Here is a 12466-nt window from a genome sequence, read left to right on the forward strand (position 1 = left end):
AAAGTTGTGATCAAACAATAAGACTATGATAAGAATAGTTGCTTAGGTAATATTGATTAAAAGGGGATCCAATGGGGAAGCAAGTCACATAGCAAGTGTACAAGGAACCAAAAAAGATTTTTGGTAGTAGGTGGGTCAGGCATCTTTTCTGGAAGAGATGGTTAAAATCTTGGTCCCCTACCCAAGTGATTGCTACCTATTTAGAATATCAATCACTGTTATTCATCCCTAGGGGAAGCACATGGGTGTAGTAGTTTCTTTTTACAATGCTGGCCTTCTGTGACTGCCTTGATTGTCTTCCATGCTGGTTCCTTAACTGTTCTCCATGTTGACTCCTCAAGGGCCAGCCCTGTCTATCTACTTACAAGATATCTAACTAATTTACTTATCTAAAATACAAAGATGCTGGATTAAAACCATGGATCAATCAGCCAATCTCCCAGTCTTGAGGTATTGGTGGACCAGATCAGTTTTCTACTGGTGTGATTGATATAAGAAATAATACTGGAGATGAAATATGAAATATTATCTCCCAAGCTGTTGTTCTCTAAAAATTAAAGAATGAATTCTACAAACAATGAAGGTTAAGAGTAGGAAAATAGTTATTGATAGGTAAGCTACTGAGAGGAAGGAGAGGACCCCACTCTATAGGGGAGTTTTACAGGGTGAAACCCATGTGGGTACAACATAGGCCACAGCCACGATCAACCAATAAGGTCACAAATATAGTCATTTAGGTCATAGTGGTCCAATTGGGAAATAAGTCACATAATAAGTGTGGATGGAAAGAACAAAGACTCTTCTAGAAAGTGGTGGGTCCACTGGGGTGGATTATGTCTTTCTAGACTTTGTTAGGCCAGTGTTTGTTCTTTGAGGAAGTATGCAGTTCTGGGCATCCTATCTTTATCTTGAGGCCCAGTCTCCAACAGATATGTTACCAGCCACAATTGTAGTGTGTTTCAGTTTTGTCCCAACTCTCTCGAAGACCTAGCCCAGTATGACTGCCTATATTTTACCTAGCTTATCTATCTATACTATGATCATCTAGCCCTTATCTCTATTCCACAAGTTGGACTTAAGTATGTAGTGTGGCACATTGACTGTCTTACTAATTATAATCAAACAAACTGTGTGTGCATTCCTGACAACTCTGCATATGTGCCCTCTGAATTGTGTGATCTACATTTGGAAATCAATGTGATGTCAGACTCTGCCATAAGCTTTAGTGGCTGGCTAGCATTCTACCTCCCTGGAATATTCTCTGGTGAGCCTAAGTCCTCATTTTTCTAATATAATGAGCTTTGGAATTCTTTTTTTCTCTCTCTCTCTCTCATTGAGTTTATTGGTACTTTTTAGGTATACTTGTCTGTTGTATGATTCATTATTGTTGTGAGCTAATGTTTCATATGATCCTCCCACAGACTATTGAAAGATAATAGCCCCTCAAAAGATGGAACCTGTATTTCCATGTCTCCTTTAGATCAATTAGGATGAGACTTTTGGTCCTTGACCAGGCCAGGGACACTCTTCCTCAGTCTGAAGTAGTTATTGAAATCAGACTATTACTTTGTCTGGTTTCTGCAACCAAGAAGAAATTGAAGTCTTAGAGAGTAAAATGAGGTAAGAAGGAAGAAATAAAGAGGCTCAGTCGTTCTGGCACCTGACTCACAAGTGTGAGGACCTGAGTTCAATCCCCCAGGGACTGAAAAAAAAAATTAGGTAGAAAATGTCAGCCTTAACCTGGTCATGAAATGATTAATGGATATATTCTTTAATTCCAAGATACAGTTTGACAAGATACAAAAACTATTGTAAATAGGTAAATTAATTAGATATCTTATAAGCAGTTAGACAGGGTTGGCCCTTGAGGAACCAAGATAGGGGACAATTGAGAAGCCAACATGGAGGACAATCAAGATGCATTCACTGAAGGCCAACATTATAAAAGAAGGGAAACTACTAGACACTTGTGCTTTTCCTAGGGATGAATAGTAGTGATTGATATTCTCAACAGGTATCAATCACCTGGGTGGGGAGATGTCTTAACTCATCTTTTTCAAGAAAGATCCCTGACCCACCTCTTACCAAAAATCTCTGCTACGTGACTTGCTTCCCCCATTGGATCCCCATATAATCAATATTACCTAAACAACTGTACTTGTCACAATATTATTGGTTGATCATAGTTTTGTCCCATCTTGTGTACACTTGAATCACCGTTATCTAAGTGACCATACTTGTAATCTTACTCGTTCACTGTAGTTTTGTCCCACCTTGAACCTATCTCACCTCATGGATTTGCTCTTTAAAACACCTTTGAAAAGCAGAGTGGGTGGACAATCCATTTTCTGGTCCCCTTTCTGTTTCTCAATAAATTCTTCCTACTCTTAACCTCTGTTCTTTGAATTCATTCTTTAATTTTAGAGAATGTGAACTCATCTTTTGGATATCTAGCAGGTCTGGGAGCTACATCTATTCCCCCTACATCATTTTGGAGGTTCCACTGAGATTACTGGATGGAGATAAGAGTTTGCTCTTGTTTCATGGGTTCTAACTTTGATCTTTTGCTTCATAGCTTGTAACATAAGTCTGGTTCTTGTTTTATAGATTCATTTTTGTTTAATAGGCCCTACCCACTTGTTTAATAGATTCTGGGTATTGTTTCCCAAATCTGGGCCATTGTTTCAGCATTTGCTCCAAAATTGTCTTAATTTTAAGTTTAATGTTTTAAATTTTTCAAATTAATTGTTTCTCATTGTCCTTTGTTAAAATTACATTTTATTCTTTTGCATATGTTGTGTTTGGACTTAGATGCTTACATATGCTATAAAATGGGTCTTTTATTATGAAATCATCTCAGGTAAAGACAGTTGAGGCTTTTATCTGACCCTTATAGAATGCCGAGCAGTGGTTACTCTGCCAGCTAGTAATTGTCCTTAGGGCAGCTGCAGAGGACAGGTTTCTCCAGTTGTTCTCTGGTGAATCCCCACTCTCATTGAAGCCAATGGCAGGTGGAACATTGGCCAGAGAAGTAAGGGGGTTCCATTGGACAGTTTTCTAATTGCATAGAACTAGTAGAAACTGAGGTGACAACTGAGGGGTTATGGCCAGGACAACTCTCTGGTAGATACCCAAAGGTTTCTCAGAAGAAACTAGCTCCCAACAATTCATCTGGGTAATCAGCAGAATACATCCATATCTCTTTCCTGTATAGGCTCTTTAGTGAGGTGAAAGAGAAACTCTGTCAGAGATTGTCAGGTATCCTCTGTCTCAGAGTGACCTGAAACAGTGTCATCAGGTTTGAACTGCTCTCTCTACTAGTAAGACAGACCTCTAGACAAGTGTAAAAAAAAAAATTATAGATTAAAAAACTACCAACACTCTCTTTCTTCCCTCTTCAGGCATGGTCTTCATGGTTTATGTGTGTAAGGGAGAAACATACCTTTGCTGATATGGTGTGGACTTCGGAACTTTGACTGTGGACTTGTAGAATACTATTTGTTAATTTTTTGGATGTTTCAGTGGCTTGAACTTTATTTTTCTCTCTGCTAGTGAGTTAAAAACTCCCCTTGAATTTTTCTTCAACTTGTCAGGAATTCACCTTAAAAATCCCTTATAGTCAGACCACTCTCTTTTTTCAGGAAGCCAGGCTAAGGTAACTTGCAACACCTGTTTTGTCTTACAATAGAGAAAATAGCAATCAGTTGATAACTTTCATTTGTGTCTTTACATACTAACTAAAATAAAAGGAGATTTTGGCCAACCTTTATCTTCCTTCATGCACATGTAAGTTGATAAGGTCACATGTAAGTTGATAAGGGTGGCTTTACTAACATGTGGATTGTGGCTGCTAGGCAATGAACATAAATTTAATCTGTTAATTTCAAATACTTAGGGAATTTAAGATGGACCTGTAGGGGACAATAGTTGGCAATGAATACCATCTTGTTAACTTCAGAGGGCCAAGACAAAGAGAGCCAGGGGAACTTCCAATTCCTATAAAAGCCCAAGTAGTCATTACACAGGGTCCCTACTGGCCTACCAATTGTGTTGGATAAGGGTATAGAAGGCATCTACAGTTTTGAATTCTTGAGGGCCTAAGAAGGACTAAAATTAAACTCTTCGATTATCTTGAGTTATCAACTTTTCAGTGGGGAGAAAAAACACCCCTATGCCTCCTTAGATCACTTACAATAGGCATCAGTAAAACATACATCCCTAGCTCATGACTTGGTAGAAAGACAGGCTGTTCTCAAGGATAAGTCTATTACACAGTTAGCCACAAATATTAGAAAAACTTTGCAAAAGATGGCTTCTGGCCCAGATAGCTCATTTTAGACTTTAGTGATAATTGCCTACTCAGTATTTCATAATCAAGAGCAGGAGGAGGCCAGGAAGAAGAAACAGAAGAACTGAGAGAAGGAGACAGACTTAGAAGCAACTCAGAGTAATAGATTCTAAGCATCATTCTTGGGGCACCAAAAAGAGTTTGATGACTGATAACCACACCTGCTACTGCTTCTGAAAAGTAAGCCACCTTAAGAAAAATAGGAATAGGAATCCCCTTGAGCTATGCCCTACTTGCAAAGGTGACTGATGAAAGTCAGACTGCCCCCTGAATTGAAGGCCCCAGACCTCATCAGACTTATTTTACCAGCTGGTTCAGCAAGACTGCAGGGGCCCTGGGTCACTCTCTGCTTTCTTCCTCTGGCCAAACTGTCATCTCCTCAGAGGAGCCCTGGGTACTCATGACTACAGAGAGAAAATAAATAAGCCTATTGCTAGACACTGGCATATGTCTCTCAGTCCTTTTTTTTGAACCCTGGCCTTCCTAGCTGTCATACATCAGTGAGAGGAGTCACTGGAGAGGAGGTAATGCACTATTTCTCACAACCCTTGGGCTGTAACTGGGATGGCTTTCTCTTTTACCCAACCCTTTCTAATTGTGTCTGAAAGTCCAGTTCTTCCCCTCAGAAGAGATATTGTATATTGTTTAAATACTATAATATATATGCACCCCAGTCAAGTACACTGCTTTCCCTTTGTAAAAACAGAAATAAATCCTGAGGTATGGGCAACTAAAGGTAAAATAGGCAGAGCAATAAAAGCTACTACAGGGCCAATACATCTCAAAGGTCCTACTATTTTTCTTCACCAGAGACAATATCCTACAAGGCCTGAAGTAGAGCAAGTGTTATCACCTATAATTGACACTTAAGAACACAAGGTTTTCTTAAAGTTTGCAGTAGCCCATTCAACACTCCACTATTGGGAGCTCAGAAACCCAATGGAGAGTGGAGGTTGGTATAGGACTTTAGATTAATAAATGAAGCAGCAATAGTGCCAATCCACCCAATGGTAATAACCCATACACTCTTCTCTCTCAGATCCTGGAAGACAACAGTTGGTTCTCAGTATTGTATTTAAAAGATGCTTTCTTTTGCATTTCTTTACATACATATTCCCAGGGTGGGGGGTTCCTTTTCCTTTTCTTTTCTTTTTTTGGGGGGTTGAAAATCCTCATGACCTGGCCTCTCAGCTAACGTCAACTGTGCTTCCTCAGGGATTCAGAGGCAGTCCTCGTCTCTTTGGGCAATTGTTTTCCCACAAAGTGGTGTGTTTTGCATGTCCCGGGTCATGGTCCTATAATATGTAGATGATACACTGTTATGTGACTCCTCAGAAGGACTTTCTAGCCAAGGCACCTGTACTCTGCTAAACTTTCTATCAGACAGGGGTTACAATATTTCCAAACCTAAAGAACAACTTTACAACCTTGAGGTAAAATATTTGGGCCTTATTATATCTAAAGGAACCTGAAGACTAGGGGAAGGGAGAAGTAAACCAATGATTTCCTTCCCACAGCCCAAGACTCTACAGCAGCTAAGGGAATTCCAAGGAATTACAGACTTGTGTCACCTTTGGATGGTAGGATATGGTGAAATAGTGGGACACCTTTATCCGCTTATAAAGGAAGCCCAAAAGACAGACACTAATATTTTAACCTGGGAACCTGATTCCCAGACTGAATTTCAGAAGCTCCAACAAGCACTTCTAAGTGCCCCTGTTCACTTCACATGCTGATGAAAGGCAAGGCACAGCTTTGGGAGTGCTTACACAGGGTCAGAGACCCACTCGACAGCCTGTAGGGTATGTGAGTCATGAGTTGGATAGTGTAGCCAAGGGATGGCCTGTGTGCCTCAGAGATGTAGCTGCAGTAACTCTCCTAGTGCCAGAGGCATCTCAGCTGACTTTAGACAAAGATCTAATTATATGCATACGTCACAATGTGGCAAGACTTCTTTCCTGCAAAGGGAGCCTATGGCTATCAGACAACCATATCTTTAAGTACCAGGCTCTACTTCTAGAATAACCAGATACTCCAATAAAGACATGTTTCTCCTTAAACCCTGCCACTTTTCTACCAGAAAAGGAGGAAATTGAGGCTGAAAGACATGATTGTGAACAAGTAACTTTCTACACATGTGCAGTCAGAGAAAACTTGTTAGACACAGCCCTAACTTACCCTGATTTGACTTTTCTTTGATGGCAGTTCCTTCATTAAAAAAATGGCAAAAGAAAGGCAGGGTATGCAATAGTGAGTCTTCATCAGACACTTGAGAGTTCCTCGCTTGCTCCTGGGCCTAGTGCTCAGTTACCAGAACTCATAATTCATAGCTCTGACCAGGGCCTTACAACTAAGTAAGGGACAAAAAGTCACTATTTATGCTGATTTGGGAAGGCACCCTTGAACATATTCGAATCAAATATTCTCAGCCAAAATTTGAGTGGTTTTTCTCCCAAGGACATCAGTTTCTCTCCTCAGGATGGTTACAATCAGATAATAGTAAATTGTTCCTTCCTGGTGCTAGTCAATGGAAAGTTATTAAGTCATTACTTCAAAACTTTCATTTGGAGTGAGACAAGACACAGCATGTAGCTTCAAAATTATTCATAGGAAAGGGGCTTTCTCAGACAATACAACATATAGTTAAGACATGTGAGCTCTATCAAAAGAACAATCCTCTAAATTAGACCATAGCTCCTTCAGGTACACAGAGACATGGCAAATACCCTGGAGAGGATTGGCGACTAGACTTTAGGTGTGTGCTTACTTGTCTGGGAAACTACTTTCACAAAATGGGTGAACAGTTTTTCTGAAAAGGCACAAGAGTTAGTAAAGGTTTTGGTCTCAGAAATCATCCCCAGGTTTGGACTTCCTAAAAGCTGGTAGAGGGATAATGGCCCTTCTTTAAAGTGACAGTTATGCCGGGCATCTCTCAGGCACTGGGCGTTTTTTATCACCTTCATTGTGCCTGAGGCCACAATCATCAGGAAAGTCAGAAAAAAATGAATGGCAATCATTTTGCAAAATGACTCAGAAGAACCACCCACAGTGTCCTCACTTACTACCTTTAATTCTTATCAAAATAAGAAATACAACTCAACTTCTAGGCCTCAGTCCATTCGAAATGCTTTATGAATGTCCTTTTCTCACTAGTGATTTTCTCTTTCATAGAGAAACAGATGCCTTACTAAAATATATTACTTCACTGGCTAAATTCCAACAGATTCTTCAACATCTAACAGAAGCTATGTCCCATCCATGGCTTTGGAGATGTTGTGGAGCCCAGATGAGCAACTCAGAATTCAGCACTTTTCTCTATCCCTCTTGTCTCCTGAAAACACTTTGACTTTCGGGCAGAGCAGTTTCCCAGTTTGTCATGTTCATTACTAGACACTTTTCCTTACCCTCTTTTCTGGTTCTTCCTAGCTTCGTATCTTCATTCTTGTCTGCCACCAAGCTGAAGCCAATGTAAGCACTTCCAACTGAGGACCTCTACCTACTCAAAACCAGCTATGATGGAAGAAGTCATGAGTCACTCTACTCTGCCTACTGTAACCAGCTCCCTCATAGTCTAGGGCCTTGTTTTGGGCAATGAAGGTTGAAGTCCACAAAGCAGCAGCAGGGAAAGACCCAGTGCATGTTTGTTAGGAAGAATAAGAGACAAGCTCCTGCTGTTCTGGGGGTTTCAATCTGCAACCTTCCTGAACATCACTCTTCTTGGAACAATTTCTTCATTTGTCTTCTGAGGCAGAACAGTTTCCCACCTCTTTTTGTAATTTATTAGCCACTTTTCTTCATCCTCATGTCTGGTTTTTCCTATTATTGCTGCAGGGTTTTTAGACAAATATCTAATGATAAAATTCCTCCTGATTCGTTTCTTCGCTGCCCACACTCACTCACTGCTCTGGTTTGTCTGAGGTTTCAGTGTGTGCCCAGTGTGTATAATGTGACACATTGTACTCATTACCTACATGAAAATGATGTTGCCCAGTTTGCCTTGCCTTTGAAGGCAGTCAATATGCATGGACCCAGCTTCCCATGGTCTACTTTCATGTTCCCGCTGCAGTGCACAGCCTCTGCTGCCAGGACCTAAATAAAGTTTTGTTGGATAATACCAAATACTGGTGTTATGTGGTCAATGTCATTTTGAGGTGTCCATCTTTAGAAAACATGCTTCCAAGATGTCTCACAAATCATTACTGTCATAAATTATTTATGAAATAGAGGGTTAGTCAGTCTCCATGTAAGATTTAGGAACTGACAAATCAAATTCCCTAGGTGACATGACATCTTTCAAAAGAGTCTTTAGATTACAAAAGACATTTTCTTTCTTTTTTTCTCATTGCTCATCTAGTGTCTGTAACATCTCCATTTCTTTGTAGATGAATATTTATGGACCAGTACTGCACTTAGAAAGAATCCTCACATTAGGAGTTACTCTGCAATCCTTTCAATAAAGAATTGTTCTGCTGGAAATTAGACATTCTTTTATTTTAATTAGAAAAGAGGACTGGCAAATTTTGGCTCATATTTTCATGTTATGTAAAGACCACTATCTCTTCTGGTTTCTTAAAATCATAAGAAAGATTACTGACTAGAAACCAACTTTTTTCTCTTTGTCCCCGTTTCCAGGAATAGTTAAACCTCATAATTAGTATCTCAGCATTTAAAGAATATTTTCCCTCTCTGGGCAAAGGGAAAATCAAAATTAGTGTACAAAGGGAAACTTAACTTTCGTAAGACCTGACCTAGTATGATGTGGAGATATGGGGCCCTCAGGTGCTGAGGGTGATTCTCTGGCTCTCAAGGTGAAATCTGACAGAGCTCTCTGTGCCTCCTCTTCCTCTGTGTCATTGTAGGGCAGAGGTCATGGCCGAAAGCTCCCATTGTCCTCAGGAGTAGTCTGAAGAACTTTCTGGGAGGTTCTGGCCACATAAATGTGATGCAGGGACCAACGGGGGGTTTGGATAGTTGGACCTTCAATCATGGAGAAGGACAAAGATTTACCCATTGAGGAGGCTCCTCAACCAAATCTACCCAAATATCAATGTAAGGAAATTGGTCAGGGTGGCGCCACCATTGCCAGTGACTGGGTGCCAGAAATCTCTGTAAAGGTGGAGATTGAAGAACCCATGGTCAGCCAGCCGAGACCAAAGGATGGCCACTCAAGCTGACAGAGGGTGCCAAGGGTACTCTTAGAAAACTTAACTCCATACTCGTCAGCCTTCTGTGGGGTAGAAACTTTGTTAAAATTTTGTAGAACACATTCAAGAGGATTATTAGGTTTAGATTGACCGGATCCCATAGTTGAAGGCCTTATCTCTGTGAAGGCAATTGGCACACATAGCAAGTAGACAAACAGGACAAAACAAATGGACAAATATTTCCACCAAGTAAATCCCTCCTGACACAGACCAGAGAACCTCCTGCCATTGCAGAGAGGCCCTGGGTAGGGGAATGACCATCGTGTCAGACTTTCCTCCTACCCACCAGAGGATCATTTTCTGAGACTCATAAGATTCTTACCTCTAGAGGAGTCTTCCTGATAAACTTCTCTCAGACCACTGAGGGTCTCCTCGAATCCTCCTCCACTGGCGGCAAGCTCTTGGGGCCCTGAACAAGATGCCAGGGAGGCTGTCCTGAGCCAATCTTGATGCCCAGGGAAGCCCAGGAGTGAGGCAAGTCACCCTCAGTCTGTCTCTGAGATCTGGTAATCTCACTGGGGCCTAAAAAAATGTTAGACCAAATGAGAATTACTGGCACAGAGACAGAAAATCCAGAGGACTAGAAGTTTATTCACTCACTTAGACCTCACTCTCAGAGGGGGTGGAGCCCCAAATCAGGGAAAAGCAGGGGGTTACTATAAGGTTGAACAAGCATGCGACTTTGGGCTTGTTACAAGGATGAATCCCTGGGCTGGGCTTCTCATCTTGTGTGCAGGTGGTGTTTGTCCATTTGCCCTCTATCAGACAAGGCTCTACAGTTAACCTTGAAGCTGTTTGACCCAGGCAACAGGATTGAGCAAGCGAGGTTACACAAGCAGATCATGCAGTTAAGAATGTGGGGTGGGGGGTCACACAGCAGATGTGTATTCAGCTGAAAATGAAAGCACTTTTGTCTTTCAGTACCTTCAGACAGAACTATACCTAATGCTACAGGTTTTTCCCAACTCCAAGAAGACACAGCTTCCCCATGCTCATCCCAATGCCTGTACAAGACAGTGATCAAAATATACAGTGAATGCTTAAGTTTTAAAAATGTTTTATAGTCTATTAAGATGCATTGCAGTAATCCCCCTAAAATACTCCCATCCATTTCAAATACACCTTTGCCCCTTTTTGAAGCAGTTCTGGAAATCCTTTTTCTTGATGTCTTTATAAAATGTGATTAACAACAGCAAAACCAGTAAATGCTGCCACCAAATGCCATCCAAAGGAAAGGTAGGTTCAAACATTACAGTGTGTCCTCATCCACCTGTTAATTTGATCTGGCACTGTGTGACTTCTGCCTTTTCACTGAAGTCAAAATGACCATGAGAGGTAAAATGTAGCAGTTTAGAACTCCACATCAAGGCACCCATGACAGAACAACAAAAGACATTCACAAGCAAGGATTCCAGGACTGCTCCATAATGCGGCAAGGTGGTGGGATATATGCATTTAAAGTGGAGGGGGGAGTAGTGGCAATGTGTCTTTTACTGTAATAATTTTTACAAGTTTAAACATTTACCATATATTCAATCACACCTCGTAAAGAGGGTGGAGATGCAGGACACTCTGCTTATTTCTTCAGCAACACTGAGCTCTCCTTCTAATAATGGCAGCAGTACCATAACACAAAATGAGTCTGCAGGGGGAAGGTGATCATATTCCAATCCACCTCTTCCCTGTCTCAGGTGTCATATGATGAGCAGTTGGTAGAATTGAAAGCAGCTCATTCTGTTCTAAGTTGGTCTTAAGAGGCCTCACTGAGGTCTGTGTTTCTAAAGTAGTCATGAGGAGATGCTATTGGTCTGGCAGTATAGCCTGGTATATTGAAAAATAAATTTTTATTACAAGAAAACTTCAGGGGAGGCTTAACATTTGGCAAGAGTTGATAATTTTCTCTATTTCTTATGTGTGATCCATTTCTCTACTAATATTCAGGCTCACAGAGCACAAGATTTAATTAATGCCATGATATCCAGTTTATCAAAAATTCAAACAACTGCACTGGTTAGCTCAAAGTCACACAATATGAGCAGTGCCACCCCATGTGAATTCCCATGATAACCCGTATCTTTATAAAATGAAAAGTTGCTCATTTGCACAATCATAAACCAGATTTTGAAACACTTTAAAGAAGTGCATGCTTTTACAGAGTTTAAGACTCAATTTTCCAAATTAAAGTCTAACAAAAATAGAAAACATAGGAAATTATCTTGATATATGAAAATATTCTTTTATTATATAAAATATTTTCTCATACAGAAATATTTTTTTGGAAGAATTTATCTTTAACCACAAGATATTTCTTTCTTTCTTTTCTTTTGTTTTTGCTTTGGAACCAGGGATCAAACTCAGGTCCTTCACTTGCAAGGCAGGTGGAGGCACCACTGAGCTAAATTCCAGACCCACCACAATGTATTTTAGTGTTTTGTGTATAGTAGGTTAGATATTTTCTAAGTACATATATGTACATATATGGTTTTATATTGGAATTTCATATGCTGTAAGTACTCTAAATATATGATTTAATTATAACAAAACAGAATTATTTAATTATTATAAGGGAATGTCATCCAAAAGTCAGAAACCATATATATGCTATCAGTGCTTTCTAAATCATCTGCTATTTCAATTGGCCTGATTTAGGATTCAGATAAAAGAGAAATACCAAATAAAATTGAATTAAGAATTTGGCTAATATGATTGTAAAACACTGGATTATAAACTTCTTAAAAAACTAAGTCTATGTCTACTATTAATATATATTCTTATTTGTAGATTCTCAAATACTTCTTTATATTCATATATTTTTACACATACTCTAGATAGACTATGGCTGCTATAAATATTCACAAGCAAGTACATATTTGCTAAAGCACAACATATTTGGAGTGTGTAAAGCTGAAGATTT

At 39.9% G+C, this 12466-nt stretch overlaps 1 protein-coding gene across 1 annotated transcript in view; it reads right to left on the reverse strand.

The window, feature by feature from the left end:
* The window catches only part of LOC104855749 (aldo-keto reductase family 1 member C4), a 33823-nt gene extending 23658 nt beyond the window's left edge, over window positions 1-10165 (reverse strand). Inside the window, exon 1 of the mRNA XM_010614709.3 lies at window positions 9875-10165. The gene's annotated coding sequence lies outside the window, so the exon portion shown is untranslated. The remainder of the gene's footprint in view (window positions 1-9874) is intronic.
* Window positions 10166-12466: the final 2301 nt, after the last annotated feature.

The sequence above is a fragment of the Fukomys damarensis genome, unplaced genomic scaffold, assembly GCF_012274545.1.
Source record: "Fukomys damarensis isolate Sample0158 unplaced genomic scaffold, DMR_v1.0_HiC HiC_scaffold_37, whole genome shotgun sequence".
Classification (NCBI taxonomy): Eukaryota; Metazoa; Chordata; class Mammalia; order Rodentia; family Bathyergidae; genus Fukomys; species Fukomys damarensis.